The sequence below is a fragment of the Arvicanthis niloticus genome, chromosome 3 (assembly GCF_011762505.2).
Source record: "Arvicanthis niloticus isolate mArvNil1 chromosome 3, mArvNil1.pat.X, whole genome shotgun sequence".
Taxonomy (NCBI): Eukaryota; Metazoa; Chordata; class Mammalia; order Rodentia; family Muridae; genus Arvicanthis; species Arvicanthis niloticus.
In genome coordinates, this window is record NC_047660.1 from 25,485,905 (window position 1) to 25,504,954 (window position 19,050).

Consider the following 19,050-nt stretch of genomic DNA (forward strand, 5'->3'; position numbering starts at 1 on the left):
GGCAGAGAATGATAGTTAGCTTCATTTTTGACTCTATATAACCTATTTTAGTATTTTGGTAAGAGAGCTTCACTGAAGAATTTTCTATATTGGCTCACCTGTGTAACTATGTAGGGGCAAGGGTTGCCTTAATTAAGTAAATTGATGTATAAAGACACTGCCACTTGACTGGAACTGTTCCCCAGTCAGCAATTCTGAACTGTGTACAAATGGAGACATTGAGCTAAGGCCAAGAAGACACATAACTGTATGTGAACATTCAAGTCTTAATGTTCTTAACTGTGGATGTGACATGACTAGCTGCTGAAGTTCATCCCTTGACTTTCCCAAAATTATAACTGCTAATTTGGAACTGTCAGTTGAAATAAGCAATCTCCTCTCCTAGGTTGCATTCATCAGGTTTTTTTTTTTTTTATCTAAATAACAGGAATAAAACTGATAACAGCATGTCATAATATTCAGAAGTAATAGTATGAGAAATTAGTGCTATTAATCATTCCTGTCTTCTTTACTTATAACAGGATGAAAAATTACAATGAATTCTTCATGATATAAACAGACCAAAAAAGTCTGTGAATAACATCTTCAGTTACATTTTTTCTTTTTTATAGATTTATTTATTTTATGTATACTAGCACACTGTTGCTGTCTTTAGGCAAACTGGAAGAGGGGATCAGATCCCACTACAGATGTTTTTGAGCCACCATGTTGTTGCTGGAAATTGAACTCAGTACCTTGTGTAGAGCAATTAATGCTCTTAACCATAGAGCCATCTCTCCAGCCCCAGGTAGGTTTTCAAATCAAGATTATGTCTATTTTAATTTTTGCTACAATGTGAACTAAAAGTAGAACACTAAAAGATGTTGTGTAAATTAAGCATTTTTCTGTATTTTCATTTAGATTTATATATAGCATTTTATACACATAATATTCATCCAGTAATACTGGGTAAAGGTACATGTTTTGGAGTTAGTATTCTGAATTCTATCCCCAGGACCTAAATAGTGAAAAGTAAGAAATAATTTTTGCAAGTTGCTCTGTGAATTCTGCAATGTGCTTTGGCATACTCATGCACACAATACACATAGGCACATAATAAAATAAAATATACTTTTACCTCACCATTACTGGGAATAAACTTTTCTGATACTCACTATAACACAAACTTATTCTAGAAAAATCTATTTAAACATTACACATCACAGTTTTACAACTAATCCTTGACTCCAACAGATCTAACTAGAGATAACTATTAATGGCCTCTTATTTTCATGTTTATACTAATATATATTAGACTATATAATAGGTATAATATATTAATATGCTAATATAATGTACCACTTGATTATGGCATAATATAATATAATATGGTTTATAATCATAATCTGTTTTCTTTAATGTGATTTATGCAGTATACAGAGAAATAAGAATATTATAATACAGTGAGTAAGCTTGAAATGCCTTTTAATGAATTATTCTCAGAGTAATGATAAGCTCAGGATAAAATAGTGTTCTTTGCAATGATATATATATGATAACATTAATTATACCATGTTTGTTCTAATTAGCAAATAAATTCTAGTGTGATAGTAATTAAAATAGGAAAGAACAAAAGAACACTAAACCATTGTTAGAAAATAAATGCCCTTAGAGAAAGGAATGAATTATTAGATTATTATAGTTTGATAACATTTGCCTGCATTCAATTTTATCTGATTTATGTTAATCACCAAACATGTACTACTTAATAAAGCCAATTAAGAATACAAGTATGCTTTGAATAATTGTCTAAAAGATGCAGCATTTCAGAAAATGATGAATGTAACTGTACTTAAATCCCTTGACTTTTTTTCATGAACTCTCAGGATGAAAATCGGCCATATCAATCATTTAGTGATTACAAAGTATGAAGTACATTTCTATTCACATAAATATCAAATATAAGAAAGTAAATATTGTTTGGCAAAAAAATAATACATGCTCTGAATTGAATTACGCATTAAAAATTAACTTACATAGGCTACACGACTATGCTGAACTAATTACTAATGTCATTTCCATAATTATGCACCATATTCATTTCATAGAGCAACACTTAAGATGGAAATAGCATAATTTAGCATCCCGCTTCAGTAAACTGTAGAGTTGTAGAGATGCATGAATAAATTTTAGGGTATATGACATCTTGGATGAGTAGTGTCACAAAATGTCTGGGAATAAATGTTAGTAACAGAAAATCAGTTATTTTAAACAACCTTGAGCTCATGGTTTGCCATAAGACTTTATTTAAATTCAAAACTCACAAATAAGACGAATGTAAATTTCTCTACTCTGCAATCTACTATTACAAAGACAAAGCATGGGTTTCATTTTACCCTATCTAGGAGATGTAGATTTAAATATAAACATTATCGTTTCTATTTCAAGAAAAATGATGTGTCTATAGAACAAACAGTTTAGAATCATATTTTTAAAGCTTAAAGGTGAATTCCTGTAAGATAGAAAAAGATACATTTTTCATTGAAAATTGATTATATCTTCTCTCATTATATTGCTTCCATAGTATCCCTCACATGACCCTTAATCTTAGTTGTCTCTTCTCATATTTCATCCTTGTCTCCCTCCCCTACCCCCTTCCCATTTGGTCCTCTTGTTCCAACCTCACCCCTGACCATTTTATCTGTAACTGTCTAATCTAGTTCTGGTTCTTAACAAGAACTATCTGTTTCCACTCTCAGTCTATTTTCTATACCTAACAGATGTGGTTCTAGGGAATGTACTTTGCTTGACTTAGCAGGTAATATCCATATACAAGCTAACAAGTGCCTTATTTGTCTTTCTAGGTGAAGAGTACCTCAAATAAATTTTTTTCTAGTTACAACCATTGGCATGGGAATTTCATGATTTCATTTTTTTCAACCTCAGAGTAATATACAGCATTTTATTTATTCATTGTTTTGTTAAAAAAGACATCTAGACTGTTTCTAATTTCAAGCAATTATGAACACAGTAGCAACTATCATAGTTGATCCAGTGTCTCTGGGGTACAATGAAGTGTCTTTTGGTTATATGCTCAAGAGTGGTATAGCTGGACCTTGAGGTAGATCAAGCCCATCTTTCTGAGGAACTACCATACTGATTTCCATAATGCCTGTATGAGTTTACACTCCCACCAAAAAATGGAATTTGTTCACCTTAATCCACATCTTCCCCATCATGAGCTGTCAATTATTTTACATATCTTAGTCATTATGATGGGCATTATATGAAATCTCAAAGTAGCTTTGCGTTTCTGATGACCATTTGAATATTACATGTTGAATATTTAAGTGTTTTTCAGTCAGTTGAGTTTCCACTTTTGAGATTTCTCCATTTAGATCTGTTCCCTAGTTATACTTAGGTTAGTTGTTTTTCTCATACCTGTTTTTGAGGTCATTACATATTTTAGATATTAGCTCACTCAAAGTTAGATGTGTAGTTGGTGAAAAACTTCCCATTCTCTTGGCTGCCACTTTCTCTGAAAGATGGGATCATTTGCCTTACAGAAGATTTTCAGTGTCATGAGATCTCACTTATTAATTGTTGATCTTAGTACCTTGAAACAGGAAATATTTACACAACAGAGCTTGGTACAGCTTGTTCACACTGCTCCGGCTCTGACCAGGGCTCCAGCTAGCTAGAAGCACCAGCCCTGGTACCCTTGAGATGACAGTGTGGCAGATGGCTTTGCCAATCCACCACGCTGTCCCACAAAGCTCAGCTGAGCCCCAGACAATACCCGCCATCCTTGAGGTACCCAGTAGAATGAAGACTCTTAATGCTTAATGATTATCCAATAGGTTTATATATTTATACTCAATTAACAAGGCACCCACGCAATTAGAATTGTTACCCAATATTTAACCTTTAGATATAAATTGTTACGCAGGACTGCTTTCGACCCTTTTGTCTTCCTCCATGGTTGCTAGTCTCTCCTCCTTTTCTCTTCCCCTTCTTCTTTCCTTCTTCCAGCTCCACCTTCTCTTCTACTGACCAATAATCAAGCTCCACTGTGAATACAATGTAGCAGAATAAATATCCTACTACAGTAGCTGCACTATTAATGTTCTATTTAGAAAGTCATCTCCTCTGCCAATGTGCTCAAGGCTATTCCTCACTTGCTGTGCTATCAGTGTTATCAATTTTCACCAACCTATGATTATTTGTCTGCAAGACCTAGGATCTGCAGACCAGAAAGAATGGGGCAGACTATAGTCTGATTGCTGGAGAAAAACTTATTTCATGTACTTTGATACATGAATGTAACAAAGAAAGTTGTGTTCCAAGGAAGGTTGTTTGAGTTCAGAAAGACAGGATCAGAAAAACTTGTAAATAAATGTCACTAAGAACATATTAAATATTAATAGAGCATCCCTTTCCTAAAACTTTCTCAGGACAGACCAATTTAAATGCAATTGTATGGCACATACTATAGATTATATCTAGGAAAGCACAAAAGCCAGGTTGAAGGCCAAATTCAAATTCAGGGTATACTATGCAGATTGACTTCTATAACTATGTTCTAATATCCAACATGTATAAACTTATCTTATAAATTTAACATACATGTTTAATACAGCAAGCATGAAATCTCATGTAAGAACAATTCAATAAACAGAATTCAATTGGGGCAAAAGGTGTTCTGCCTTTTCTGCTGCAGCCCCTGTTATAGAAATTGCTCACAAGAAAAGTTTCATTTTAAGCCAGAAGGGTGATATGTAGGAGGAGCTAAGGTGGGAGGAGTACTGAGAGGAAGAGAAGGAGTAAGAAGAGGAGGAGAAGAAGGAGCAGGAGAAAGCTAGGTGATGAAAGAGAGAAAGAGGGGGGAGACAGGGAGGCAGATGTTCATGTATCTCCACCAGTCAAAGATAGTTGATATATCTAGGTTGGGTAGTGGGTTACACCTCTGATTGAGCAACACCAAACTTATAAAGCCTATCATTAACATTTTTTAAAAAATGTATAAATGCAAAAAGGAAAAGGGGGCATGGGGTAAGGGTTTTCTAAAGGGGGGAATGGGGAAAGGTGATGGCATCTGAAGTGTAAATAAAATATCTAACAAAAAATAAAATCAGAAAAAAAAAGAAAAAAGAAATTGCTCACAATAGCTAATTCTTTTCAAAAGTGTCTCTTTTTTGTTTGATTGATTTTTGTTGTTATTGCTTATAGATTAAGTAGTGTATTTTCTTTAAATACTGATTGCAGTTTTTCAATGCTTCCCTCCTCCCAGTCTCTTCCTCTCTTTCTCCCCTTCTCTCCTCATCAGAAAATGGGAGACCCCTCATGGATATCAACCAGCTTTGGCATATGGAGTTGTACAGTAAGCCCAGTACATCTTTTATTGAAGATAGTCTAGGCAGCCTATTTAGGGGAAAAAGATACAAAGGAAGGCAATAGACACAGAGATAGCTTCCACTTTAAGTAAGAGTCCAATCAAAAACCTAGCTGTATAACTCTTACATATGTGCAGAGGGCCTACACCAGTCCCAGGAATGCTCTGTGGTTGGCAATTAAGTCTCTATGAACCCCTAGGAGCCCACATTAGTTGATTCTGTGGGTATTCTTTTGGTGTCCTTGAACCCGTGGCTGCTTCAATCCCTCATTCTCATCTTCCACAGGATTCTCCAAATTCTACTTGATGTTTGGCTGTAGGTCCCTCAGGGCCTGCTGGGTTATTTTTATGGCATAGTTTCCTCTTGTTATTGCATTTGTATGCCTAGGGTCTCTGGTTTTGAAAAGACTGCAATTCTAAGAGCTTATATCTAGTCTTGACTTTGTTGGATGGTTGTTTCCTCCCCTTGTTTTCTGTTTTCTCTGGTTCTTAGAAGAGTATGATTGTTGCATGTTGCCTGGCAGAAATTTCATTTTTCTGGATTCCAGGTAGTTGTAGCCACTGGGGATTCCTGTTGCTAAAATATGCTTTTATGCATTGAGAGCTAACATTTGTGAATGTGGATGAACTCAAAGTGTGGCTGAATGCATCCGCACACAGGATAAAAGCAGAGTGTTCCATCATATTGAGTTCAGACCAATAAGAATGGAGAGGGTGTATAGAGGCGTCGCAGTAGATAGTCTGGTACAGTGCCAGGGAAGAGATCGAGGGATTCATTTTAGACCAGAGGCACAAATAGATGAGATCTGCATTTAGCCTTCTGGTTCCCTGGATAGTGTATCCTTTAAGCTGCCAAACACTGCCTGCTGGAATTGGGTGTTATGATAAAGCAATAAGTAAGGAGTGGTTAGGAGTGGAAAATATGTGTGACCCACTGGAAAAAAGTTTTCAGATACATGCTGCAACAGGTGGTCTGTTGCAAGCAGGGGATGAGAATGGGAGTCTGGGTTTATATGGAGCTGCAAGAGAGGTGAAGATTTGAAGTTAGCCTAACTGCTTCCCTGGTAGACGTCAAAAGGTTCTGGAGAGGTGTTTCAGCCATTAAAGAAAGTTTTGTATATGATACCATTTTCTTTAGTAAGAGTTTGAAATATAATATTTTGAAAAGATAATACACCTTTTTTCAGATTTAGTCAATTGAAACATATCTAGAGGAGAGTCTAATATGTATATATATGCATATATATGCATATTTATAGTAATCATAATGCATTTATGTGATGTAGGAAGGGGATATAGATATATCATAAATAAAAAAATTCAGAAGTTACATTTAATTACAAAGAAAATGCAGAAAAGGTAGGTGCCTAGTAGAGATATTACTTTGAAATTTCTTGTTTCAAATCACTATATCCCAAAAGTTTAAATTTGAAATTATACATCTATTTCATTAACATTTTCAAGTTATTTTTTGAGAAAATATATGTTGTTTAGTGATAAAGAACCTGACAGATAAGAAAATAAGCCTTAGAAGAACACTAGTGGCTTAGACTCTAAGATCAACAATTGATAAAGAGAACCTCATGAAATCAATTTGATTGTTTCTCTAAATCTGAAGAATAGATCTACCTCAAAACCCTGCTATAACACTGCTAGGCATTAACGCAAATGATGCTCCAGCAAACCATAAGGGCACTTGTTCAACATATAACATGAACATAGAAGATTTTTATTCATTTACTTATTTATTCACTTTACAGCCTAATCACAGCTTCTCCCTCCTCTCAACTCCAACTCACATATTTATTTCCCCATCCCCCACTCCACTCTTCTGTAAAGGTGGAAGCCCTCCATTGGGTACCAACCCACTGCACCACAGAAAATCTCTGCAGGACTAGGCAGAACCTCTTCCACTGAGGCCAGACAAAGGAGCATAGTTAGAGGAACAGACTCCACTAGCAAGCAACAGGCAATAGGGCTAAGCCCCTAATCTCATTGCTGGGGAAAGTACATGAAGATGAAGCTTCATATTGTACAGTGGGCTACAATCCAGGCATGTATGCTCTTTGGTTGGTGGTTCAATCTTTGGAGCCCTTATGGTTCCATAATATTTGATTCTGTTGGTCTTCTTGTGGAGTCCCTATATCCTCCATGTCCTTTGATCCTTCCCCAAACACTGTCACAAAACTCCCTGAGCTCCACCTAAAGTTTGGCTGAAGGTCTCTTCATCTCTTTCAGTAAGCTGCAAGTGAACCTTCTCTGAAGGAAGATATTTTAGATTTCTGTCTACAAGCATAACTGATATGGAAATTTCTGATTTCTCAGGAGACTCAGTTGTGTCATGTGTTGTTTTTCTGGATACTGTCTTATGAAAGGAAGTTTTCACTCAAGCAGACACATGGGAGGATATCTTACAGAGAATAGACAAGTGGTGTTTTTTTCTGGAAGCAGCCTTGGAAAAGGGCATGTGATGTTTTGCTAGAGTAGGTGCTTGAAAGAACAAGTGATATTTGGAAAAAGTATTAATATAACCCAACAGACAGTGGACAGTGCTGTCTGGTGTTTGTATGCCTAACCATTCTTTCATTCTTTGTTGGTCATGGGCATCATTTGTTGTGACATTTTAGAGAGAAACACACACACACACACACACACACACACACAGAGAGAGAGACACAGAGACAACCACTACTGGTAGCATTCAGCCAGACTCTAGTCACTTGGTAGAGCTTTGTGGTTTCCTCTGGATCTACCTGAAACTGCAGATTCATGAATGGTGTTTGCAATTCCTACCATTGCTAATTCATGAATGGTGTTTGGGAGTTGATCAAGCTGCTGTCATGTCTGATTCCTGTGAATTGGTCTGCTCCTATCCTAATAGTGCAGACTGGATTTGCTTCAAATAAATATTTCTAAACAGGTAGACATCCTTCTTTGCTGTCTTAACATTTCATATCTACTACCTCTGGAGGGTGGTGCAATAGAAGAAAGGTTAAGACATTTAAGAACCTTTATTAAAGTAGGTTTTGAAACATATAAGCCTACAATGGTGGATGATGCTTTTTATGTGTTCTTAGATTCAGTTTGTGAATATTTAGTTGAGTACTTTTGCATCAATGTTCATAAGGAAATTTGTTCTAAAATTCAGTGTTTTTCTTGTTGAGTCTTTATGTGGTTTATGTATGAAGGTGACTGTAGTCTCATAGAATGAGTTTATAAATGTTCTTTCTGTTTCTATTTTGTAGGATAGTTTGAGGAGAATTGTTATTAGCTCTTCTTTGATAGTTTGGTAGAATTCTGTGCTACAACCACCTGGCTCAGTGCTTTTAAATGGGTGTGAGACTTTTAATGAGTTATTCTATTTCCTTTAGCGTTATAAGGATTGCTATCTCATCTGTATGATCTTGATTTAACTTTGGTAAGTAGAATATTTCCAGAGAATCATCCATTTCTTTTACATTTTGTTAATTTGGAATGTTACTTTTTTGCCTTTTACTTTGTTTAACTAAACATTTGTCTATTTTATTGATTTTATCAATGAACCAGCTCCTAGTTTTGTTGATTCTGTATTTCTAATTTATTGATTCCAGCCCCGAGGTCAGTTTTTCCCCTTCAGTATAATCCTCTTAGGTATATGTATTTCTTTTTGTTTTAGAATTTTCACTTGTACTTTTAAATTGTTCATATGAACTATCTCCAATTTCCTTATGAAGTCACTTAGGGTTAGGCAGCTTTTCTCTTAGCTCTGCTTCTATTGTGTGGCATAAGTTTGGGTATGTTATGCCTCCGTTTTCATTGAATTCAAGAAAGTCTTTACTCCTTTATAAGTGTATATTAGCCCTAAAGACAAGGATAACCATGCTATAATCCACAGATCCAAAATGTTAAATAACAAAGAGTGCTAGGCAGGGTATGTGTCAGCAGCATGAATCTCATTGAGAAGGGGAAAAGGATAGGCATATTAGGGTGGATAGGGAAGGGGACTGGGCAACTAGGGGTGTCAGATAGGTAAAAAAGAGACCAGGGGGAGGATGGAGGGTGTGAGTACTGGAAGAGTCAACTGCAATGGAGACATCCATCTCTGAGATAAACTATAAATCTGGGGCAATAGAAGCACACAGGAATCTGAAGATGACCATACTAAGACTCCTAGCAATGGGGAGATATGGAGCCTAAGCCTGCCATCTCCTGTAACCATGTAGAACTTTTAATGGAGGGACAGAGACACCAAGCCAGCCACACATTGTGACTCTGACCTACAATCTTTCCTTCCTACAATATGTGCAGGAGTGAAAGATGGAGCAGAAATTGAGGGAATGCTGAACAAATGACTCATCCAGGCTTGAGACTCATGCTATTCCAGGGAACCTAGTCTGACACTATTAAATATATTCTGCTATATTTGCAGATAGTAGCCTAGCATAACTGTCATCAGAGAGGCTATATGTATCACCTAATGAAAATAGATGCAGAAACTGACAACCAAACATTAGGCTGAACATGAGGAATCCTATGGAAGAAGAAAAATTGTAGAAGCCAGGGGAGTCAGTTACTATTATTTCCAACAATGTAGAGATATTCATGGAAAATGCAGAAATAAAATATATTAAATATCCTAAATAAATTATGTACTAAATATTGTTGTACAAGCACTCTTAAATGAATAAACTCTATTTCAAAGCAGAGTAAATGAAGAAAAACTAATACTTATGAATCATAGGTATGTAGATCAACTCACAAATTTAATAAGAAAAAAAATAATTTTCTCTATTTTCACTCTTACAAACGTTTCATGTTTTATTTATATAGATTAGTTTACTGCAAATAAAAATATAATCTTAATGTCTGCTTGGGAGGCTATATAAAATACCATAAATTGGGTAGCTGATAAGAAACACAACCAAAACCTGCTTATTGTCTCTCCACTATTCTGTGAGTGAAAGTTCAAAATATTAGGCGATTGGGAAACTGGTGAGTGCTTCTTTCTCCCTTATAGCCAATGCCTCTGGCTATGATTTTACATGAGGAAGGTTCAAATCTTTCTTCTAAAGCCTCCTAAATAAATGCATTCCTACTCCTGAGGGCTCAGTCCTCGGGACCCATTTACCTACCAAATCCCATAACTTTCAATATAGCAATTGTAGCGTGAAAACTTACACAAAAAATTGCTCTGTTTTGAAATAGAGTTTATTCACTTAAGAGTGCTTGTACATAATTTATTTAGGCTATTTAACAATATTTTATTTCTGCATTTTCCATGAATATCTCTACATTGTTGGCAATAATAGTCTCAAGATATATGTTATAAATTTCAGATGTAATACAGATTGCTGCACATGATATTTGTATAATGTTGTTAATTAACAGGATATTATCAATTAATCATGAAAGCATCAAGTTTTCTTAATTTCCACAAGAATTTTTGTGGAAATTAAGAAAACAACTTGCTCAACTATTATTATAGTTTATGATAAAGGACTGCACATGACATATATGTAATGACCTTTCAAAGAACACAAGTCTTTTTGGTTAAACAAATTCTGCATGAAGATAGTCACATATTTCTCTTACTTTTCTAATAATATATATATATTTACTTCTTTGACATCTTCAGTTGGTATAACGAGTAAATAATGTTCACAATATTGATGGTCTCATTAAATTTTACAAATATTTTGTAATATAGATTACTATTAGTTGCTGGCAATGAAAACAACAACAAAATACACAGATAGGAACTTAAAGAGCAAAAGCCACTGCCACTTCTTATTTTCAGTGGTATAACAAATAATATTTGAATTTTATACTCTAAAAGTTAAAATAGGACAATATTCTAATGTCCTAGCCAGATGCTATTAATTCACTACTTTCTAAATTCTAAGCCATTGTACATCTCAAACTTCATTTCATCCTATTATTATCCTCAAGAATATCTACTCAAAACAGTCTACTTTGGGAGGAAAGAGTAAGTTAATTCTATAAGAAAAGTGGATTATGTAGAGGGAGATGCAAAGTGCTTAGCTAGTTATCTGTCATCTATTGATCCAGGATTATGAAGAACATTAAGCTGAATAAAAACCTACAATCTAAGTCACCAAGACAAAGAGATAACTAAATCTTCCTCAAGAGAAAATCCCATTATCTATAATTAGTTACTACTTTTAACTCTCGAAAGGCCCGACAGCATGTGTCTCTTAATTTTACAAATGACTACATTTAAACTGATTTCAACTTGCTAGAGCTCTCTCTGATGATTCCGTTGAAAAGGCTCTGTCCTTATCCACTCCAAACTCTGCACCTCTTCAAAAGTTTTGCTGAGAATTAGAGACAATAGATTGTCTAACTAGATCATGTATATCACCCTGTCTAGACTCTGTGACTATCATGGAAGATAGGGCAGAAAGAATGTAAGAGTGAAAACTAGAGATAAGACTGCAAAATACTATCTTCTGGTCATGATAAAGAATCTCAATCATGATTTCACAGAAACTGCAATACAATTACTTGGGCAGGTACAAGATTCTATAAACATTTAGTCATGGATGAGGAAAGGAAACATCGGTTCTTACCTCTCTCTGTGAAATTATTGGATACTGATAGATTCTACAAAAGTGAAAATCAGTATCTTAAAATGTATACTTTCAAGTTCCATTCCTTTGCTTAGGAATTTCATGAATTCATTATTTTTAATAGCTGAGTAGTGCTCCATTTTGTAAATGTACTACATTTTCTGTATCTATTTCTCTGTTAAAGGACATCTCGATTCTTTCCAGGTTCTGGCTTTTATAAATGAAGCTGCTATGAGCATAGCGGAGCATGTGTCCTTGTTTTATGTCAGAGCATCTTCTGGGTATATGCCCAGGAATGGTATAGCTGGGTCTTCAGTTAATACTATGTCCAATTTTTGGAGGAACTTCCAGACTGATTTCCAGAGTGGTTGTATCATCCTGCTATGCCACCAAAAACGGAGGAATGTTCCTCTTTTTCCACATCCTTGCCAGCATCTGCTGTCACCTGAGTTTTTGGTCTTATCCATTCTTACTACTGTGAGGTGGAATCTCAGGGTTGTTTTGATTTGCATTTCTCTGATGATTAAGGATGTTGAAAATTTTTTTAGGAGCTTCCTGGTCAATGGGTATTCCTCAGTTGAGAATTCTTTGTTTAACTCTGTACCCCATTTTTAATAGGGTTATTTGGTTGTCTAGAATACAACTTCTTGAGTTCTTTGTATATATTGGATATTAACCCTCTATCAGATGTAGGATTGGTAAAGATCTTTCCTCAATCTATTGGTTGCTGTTTTGTCCTATTGACAGTGTGCTTTGCCTTACAGAAACTTTACTACTTCATGAGGCCCCATTTTTAAACTCTTGATCTTGAGCATAAGCCATTGATGTTCTGTTCAGGAACTTTTCCCCTGTGCCCATATGTTCGAGGCTCTTCTCCATTTTTTCCTCTATTAATTTCAGTGTATCGGGTTTTATGTAAAGGTCCTTTATCCACTTGGACTTGAGCTTTGTACAAGGTTATAAGGATGGTTCAATTTGCATTCTTCTACATGCTAACCTCCAGTTGAACCAGCACCATTTGTTGAAAATGCTGTCTTTTTCCCACTGGATGGTTTTAGCACCTTTGTCAAAGATCAAGTGATCATAGGTGTGTGGGTTCATTTCTGGATCTTCAATTCTATTACACTTATCTATCTGCCTGTCTCTGTACCAATATCATGCAGTTTTATCACTATTGTTCTCTAATACAGCTTGAGGTCAGGGATGGTGATTCTCTAAGAATTTTTTTTATCGTTGAAAATAGTTTTCACTCTTCTGAGTTTTTTGTTATTCCAAATGAATTTGAGCATTGCTCTTTCCAACTCTATGAAGAATTGAGTTGGAATTTTTATGGGTATTGCATTTGTAATTTGCTTTTGGCAAGATGGCCATTTTTACTATATTAATCTTGCCAATCCATGAGCATGGGAGATTTTTCCATCTTCAGAGGTCATCTTCCATCTTTTTCTTCAGAGACTTGATGTTCTTGTCATACAGATCTTTCACTTGCTTGGTTAGAGTCACATCAAAGTATTTTATATTATTTGTGATTATTGTGAAGGGTGCCCTTGCCCTATTTTGTTTCTCACTCTGTGAGTAGAGGAAGGCTACTGATTTGTTTGAGTTAGAAACTAGAACATATCCTTCTGAGTGAAGCAACACAATCAGAAAAGAACACTCAAGGTATGCACTCACTGATGAGTTGATATTAGCCCAAATGATTGGAATTCCCAAGATACAATTCACAGACTATATGAAGCTCAAGAAGAAAGAAGACCAAAGTGTGGATGCTTCGTCCCTTCTTAGAAAGAGGAACAAAATACTCATGGGAGCAAATACTAAAAGAAACTAAAGGAAAGGCCCTTCAAAGACTGCCCCACCTGGAGATATATCCCATGTGCAGTCACCAACCCCAGACACTATTATAGATGCCAAGAAGTACATACTGACAGGAGCCTGATATAGCTGTCTCCTGAGAGTGTCTGACAGAGTGTTGCGAGCTGACTTAAGCAGAAAGCGGCTAGATCAACTTTGCAGCCATCTGGAACCATATACCCTGATGAAAGACTTGGTTGTCAAAAGCCTATAACAGCTGAAGCACACTCTGATAAATATATTGTTTATCCCACATAGCTTGTTTTGCTGTTTAGTGACCTCAGCTGTATGGTGCACGTGGTAAAATGTTTTCACCTGTGTTCTCCTGCTTGTGTATATAAATACCTCAGAATTCCCTTCAATAGGGGAGACTTGAGAAAATAGAAGAGACTTGAGAAATAGAAGAGACTTGAGAAAATAGAAGAGACTGAATCACACCCTGCCTTGTCTCCATTCTTCGCGTCTCTTGCCCCAAGAGCCACACTCTCTCTTGACCAGAGCACTTAGCTCAACCAAAGCATTAAGGCAGAAGCAGTTGAGGCAGAGTAAAGGCCTCAACATTAGTGGCGCCTGAACAGGGACTCCAGTAAGCGGGATACAGTGGAAGACACCCTGCGCTGGAGAACCAGTCAACTTACAGAGTCTCAACATTAGAGCTCCAGTAAGCGGGATACAGTGGAAGACACCCTGCACTGGAGAGCCAGTCGACTGACGGAGCTGGCTGAATTCGGAAGTGAAACAAAGGTGATTGCATAGTAACAAAAACGGGGCAAGAAATAAGTAAATAGAAACAGATGAAAAAGAATTTAAAGATGCAAGGAGTAAATTGCAGGCTGCTCTGAGTCAAGAGAGCCAAACAGATAGATAAAGGTTATAGTAACAAAAACAGGGCAAGAAAAAAAATAAGCAGAAACAGATGAAAAAAGTTTTAAAGATGCAAGAAGTAAATTGCAGGCTGCTCTGAGTCAAGAGAGCCAAACAGATAAATAGATAAAGGTTATAGTAACGAAAATGGGGCAAGAAATAAGTGAGTAAAAACAGATGAAAAAGGCTTTAAAGACGCGAGGAATAAATAGAAGGCTGCTCTAGACAGAGAGCTAAGCAGAATGATAATGTTAATTGATTTAACTTTCAAAATGGGTGTGATTCTGAGTTGTATAATATTTTTCTGGGTAAAAACTCAATGTAAAGGTTTTTCTGGTTACTGGCTTAAGGAAAGGCTAATTTGGAAAAAAAGGTTTTTCTATGAGTTTTCTGATGAGGTCATTAAGGTAGTAGTTATGTCTTCCAGAATTATATGGATCAGACATGACAGAGGTAGGCCTCCAGAACACTAGATTTCAGAGAATCAAAATAATTATCTTGATACTAAACCTTGTTTTGAGATTTGTATATTGCAGAATACACAGCTTTGGAGAATGAATCTTATCACCTGCATGTTCACTGATGCCCTGGACTTCCAGCTGGATGCAGTTAAGACAGACTTCATATGCTTATCAATTTACCCTTCCCCTCATTCCTCTTCTAAAAGTCAATGCCCATGTTCAACTTGAAGAAGTTAATGAGGAGTCGGCGCCCCAATTCCCTGGACTTGGGGACTGAGGTGGTTAATATTAGGCTGTCTTTATCTGTATAATTGTTACTAAGCTGATGCAAAATTTAAGGATTTCATTGGTATAAATTTGTGGGTACAAGGTTTAGACCTTCTACTTCTCCAACAGGGGAAGTTGTGTGTTGCCTTTTATATCAACAGTTTAGATATTAAGTCTTTTGTGTCTCGGGTTCATGCTGTTCAACAAACTGATGGCTTTGGTACGGCAACAGATAACAAATGAAACCCATACAGGTCCAATATTACAGGCTGGAAGTAGGGGACTCTGAAACCTCTGTCATCAAGATTGACAAGGATTAACCCCTAACTTACGTGCTAAGCCGGATAGCCAATGATGGGTAAGAGAGCATAGAGACCCTTGCCCCTAAAATAAGGGAGGCCTCATCATCTTAAGTGAGGCTGGGGTCCTTTGCTCCAACCTAGGACAGGCACGGTTTCCGTAAGTTTTCCCAGCCTTCCCTTTTGAAAAAAAATTAAAAAGGGGGACCTGTTGGGAGCTGACTTAAGCAGAAAGCGGCTAGATCAACTTTGCAGCCATCTGGAACCATATACCCTGATGAAAGACTTGGTTGTCAAAAGCCTATAACAGCTGAAGCACACTCTGATAAATATATTGTTTATCCCACATAGCTTGTTTTGCTGTTTAGTGACCTCAGCTGTATGGTGCACGTGGTAAAATGTTTTCACCTGTGTTCTCCTGCTTGTGTATATAAATACCTCAGAATTCCCTTCAATAGGGGAGACTTGAGAAAATAGAAGAGATTTGAGAAAATAGAAGAGACTTGAGAAAATAGAAGAGACTGAATCACACCCTGCCTTGTCTCCATTCTTCGCATCTCTTGGCCCAAGAGCCACACTCTCTCTTGACCAGAGCACTTAGCACCAAAGCCTTGAAGCAAAGTGTTGAGGCAGAGTGTGGGCCTCAACAACAGAGTCTGACAAATACAGAGGCAGATGCTTGCAGTCAACCATTGGACCTAGCACAGGGTTCCCAATGAGGTCCCCAATGAAGGAGTTAGAGAAAGAACTGAAGGAGCTGAAGGATTCTGCAACTTCATAGGAAGAACAATATCAAACAACTAGTCCCCCAGGGCTCCCCGGGACTAAACCACCAACCAAAGAGTACACATGGAGAGACCCATGGCTCCAGCTGCATATGCAGCAGAGGATGGCCTTGTCAGGCATCAATAGGAGGAGAGACCCTTGGTTTTGGGAAAGCTTGAGGCCCCAGTGTAGGGGAATGCCAGGGTGGAGAGGAGGAAGTTAGTAGGTGGGTGGGGGTATACCCTCATAGAAGTGGGGGGGTATGATAGAGGGTATGAGGGGAGAACTTGGTAAGAGGATAACATTTGAAATGTAAATAAAGAAAATATCCAATAAAAAGAAAACAGAAACAAACGTAGAAACAAAAAATTGTAAGTATACTATTGTGTAAATAAACCATATTTTCTTTGCCCATTCTTCAGATGCTGAACATTTAGTTTGTTGCCAGTTTATTCCTACTGTTAATTAAGCTGAAATAAACATAGTTGAACAAGAAAAAAAAATGTATACTTATTGGTCAACCTATAAGGTTCCAATAGACAGTCCTATACTCATAATCACATAGATAATACTGGTAAAATATAATTGTTCAGCAAACAAAATGAAGGCATGGAAATGAGGAAGGAATTATAGGGAGGAGAGAGCCATTAAAAGGAGTCAGAGAGAGATAATGATGCGGGCAGTAAGGCTAATTTAGTCAGATTGCATTATATGCATATATGAAATTATCAAAGCATAAATTTAACAAATACATTCACATAAAAGATTTTGACAGATGCAAAAGTGAATTTCTATAATGTATTAACTATTTTACTCACATAGGTAATTAAAGAGAAGAACTGATTTTGGTTTAACTCTACTTGTAACGTTAAGTCCATGGTTACTTTAGCCATATGCCCAAGCAGTACAACATTTTGATAGAAGTGTATCTGAGTTCGGAAGTATTTCATGATCATTTGCATATATTAACATGTATTCATCTTTTTATCTGTTGACTATACTTCTATGTTATGTGAGATTTTTTTGAGATAAATATTAATCAAATATTATGAAAATATATGTAGAAACACTTAAATAATTCATAGAAATTGTTATGTCAATAATGAAAATATGCATTTCTAATGAATGAAATATAAAGAGAAATAGCAAAAGAATTAAAGAATTATGCTAAAAGTTAAGAGGAAAGACTAAAGTAACAGTGTGGTTTTATACTAACTCTAAGACTAGATATCTGTATGACTATGATCAAGTTCCACTTTAGAGAAAAATTAAAAGATCCATAAATATGACAATGTTAAAAATAATGTTTATCAAGGACACAGAAAAATTTCGGCCGCAACCATGGCCACCTTCATGGAGCTCAGTACCAAAGCCAAGATGCCTATTGTGGGTCTGGGCACCTGGAAGCCTCCCCCAACCCAAGTCAAAGACACTGTGAAGGCGGCCACTGATGACGGGTATCGCCGTATCAACTACGCGTATGCGTACTGCAATGAGAATGAGGTGGGAGAAGCCATCCAAGAGAAGATCAAAGAGAAGGCTGTGAAGCGGAAGGATCTCTTCATTGTCAGCAATTTGTGGCCCACCTGCTTTGAGAAAAAAACTGCTAAAGGAAGCCTTTCAGAAGACACTCAGACCTGAAGCTGGACTACTTGGACTTCTATCTTATTCACTGGCTGCAGGGACTTCAGCCAGACAAGGAGTTATTCCCCAAAGATGATCAAGGCAATATCCTCACCAGTAAAACAACATTTTTGGAAGCCTGGGAGAGTATGGAGTAACTGGTGGACCAGGGGCTGGTGAAAACTCTAGGTGGCTCCAACTTCAACCACATCCAGATTGAAAGACTCCTGAACAAGCCTGGACTGAAACATAAGCCAGTGACAAACCAGGTCCAGTGTCACCTTCACCTCACCCAGGAGAAAATGATCCAGTACTGTTACTCCAAGGGCATCACTCTCAGAGCGGCCTACAGTCCCCTGGGCTCCCCAGACAGGCCTAGCAACAAGCCAGAGAATCCTTCACCACTAGAGGACCCCAAAATTAAAGAGATTGCCAGCAAGCATAAGAAAACCTCAGCCCAAGTTCTGATTCGGTTCCACATCCAGAGGAATGTGGTGGTGATCCAGCTTGTATACAGGAGACGCCAGCTTGTATACAGGAGAACATTCAGGTCTTTGACTTCCAGTTGAGTGATGAGGAGATGGCCACTATCCTTAGCGTCAACAGAAACTGGAGGGCCTGCCTGCTGCCTGAGACAGTAAACATGGAAGAATATCCCTATGACGCAGAATACTGAAGCTGAATCAGTCCATGAGGCTTCCTCTTTGCTGATGCACATCTCACTCTTGGAGTCCTGCTTAAGCTCACCCTGCCTGATATCGTATAGTATAGTAGGCAAGGCTGTATAGTATAGTAGGCAAGGCTGTGTTTAAATCCCCACGCTGAACCAGGGACAGACTGTTGCATGCAAATGTGCCTCGGAGAAGCAGATGGGCATCTCCTTCACTAATTTGATCTGACCAAATGTTTGTCAAAAACCGGGAACTCTGGTAACATTTGAGGGTACAAAGATAAAATAATAAAGAATTGTAACATTA

General features: G+C 37.0%; 1 pseudogene; it reads left to right on the forward strand.

Annotated features, from left to right (window-relative positions):
• Positions 1-17,791: 17,791 nt before the first annotated feature.
• Positions 17,792-18,808, forward strand: LOC117706028 (aldose reductase-related protein 2 pseudogene; annotated as a pseudogene).
• Positions 18,809-19,050: the final 242 nt, after the last annotated feature.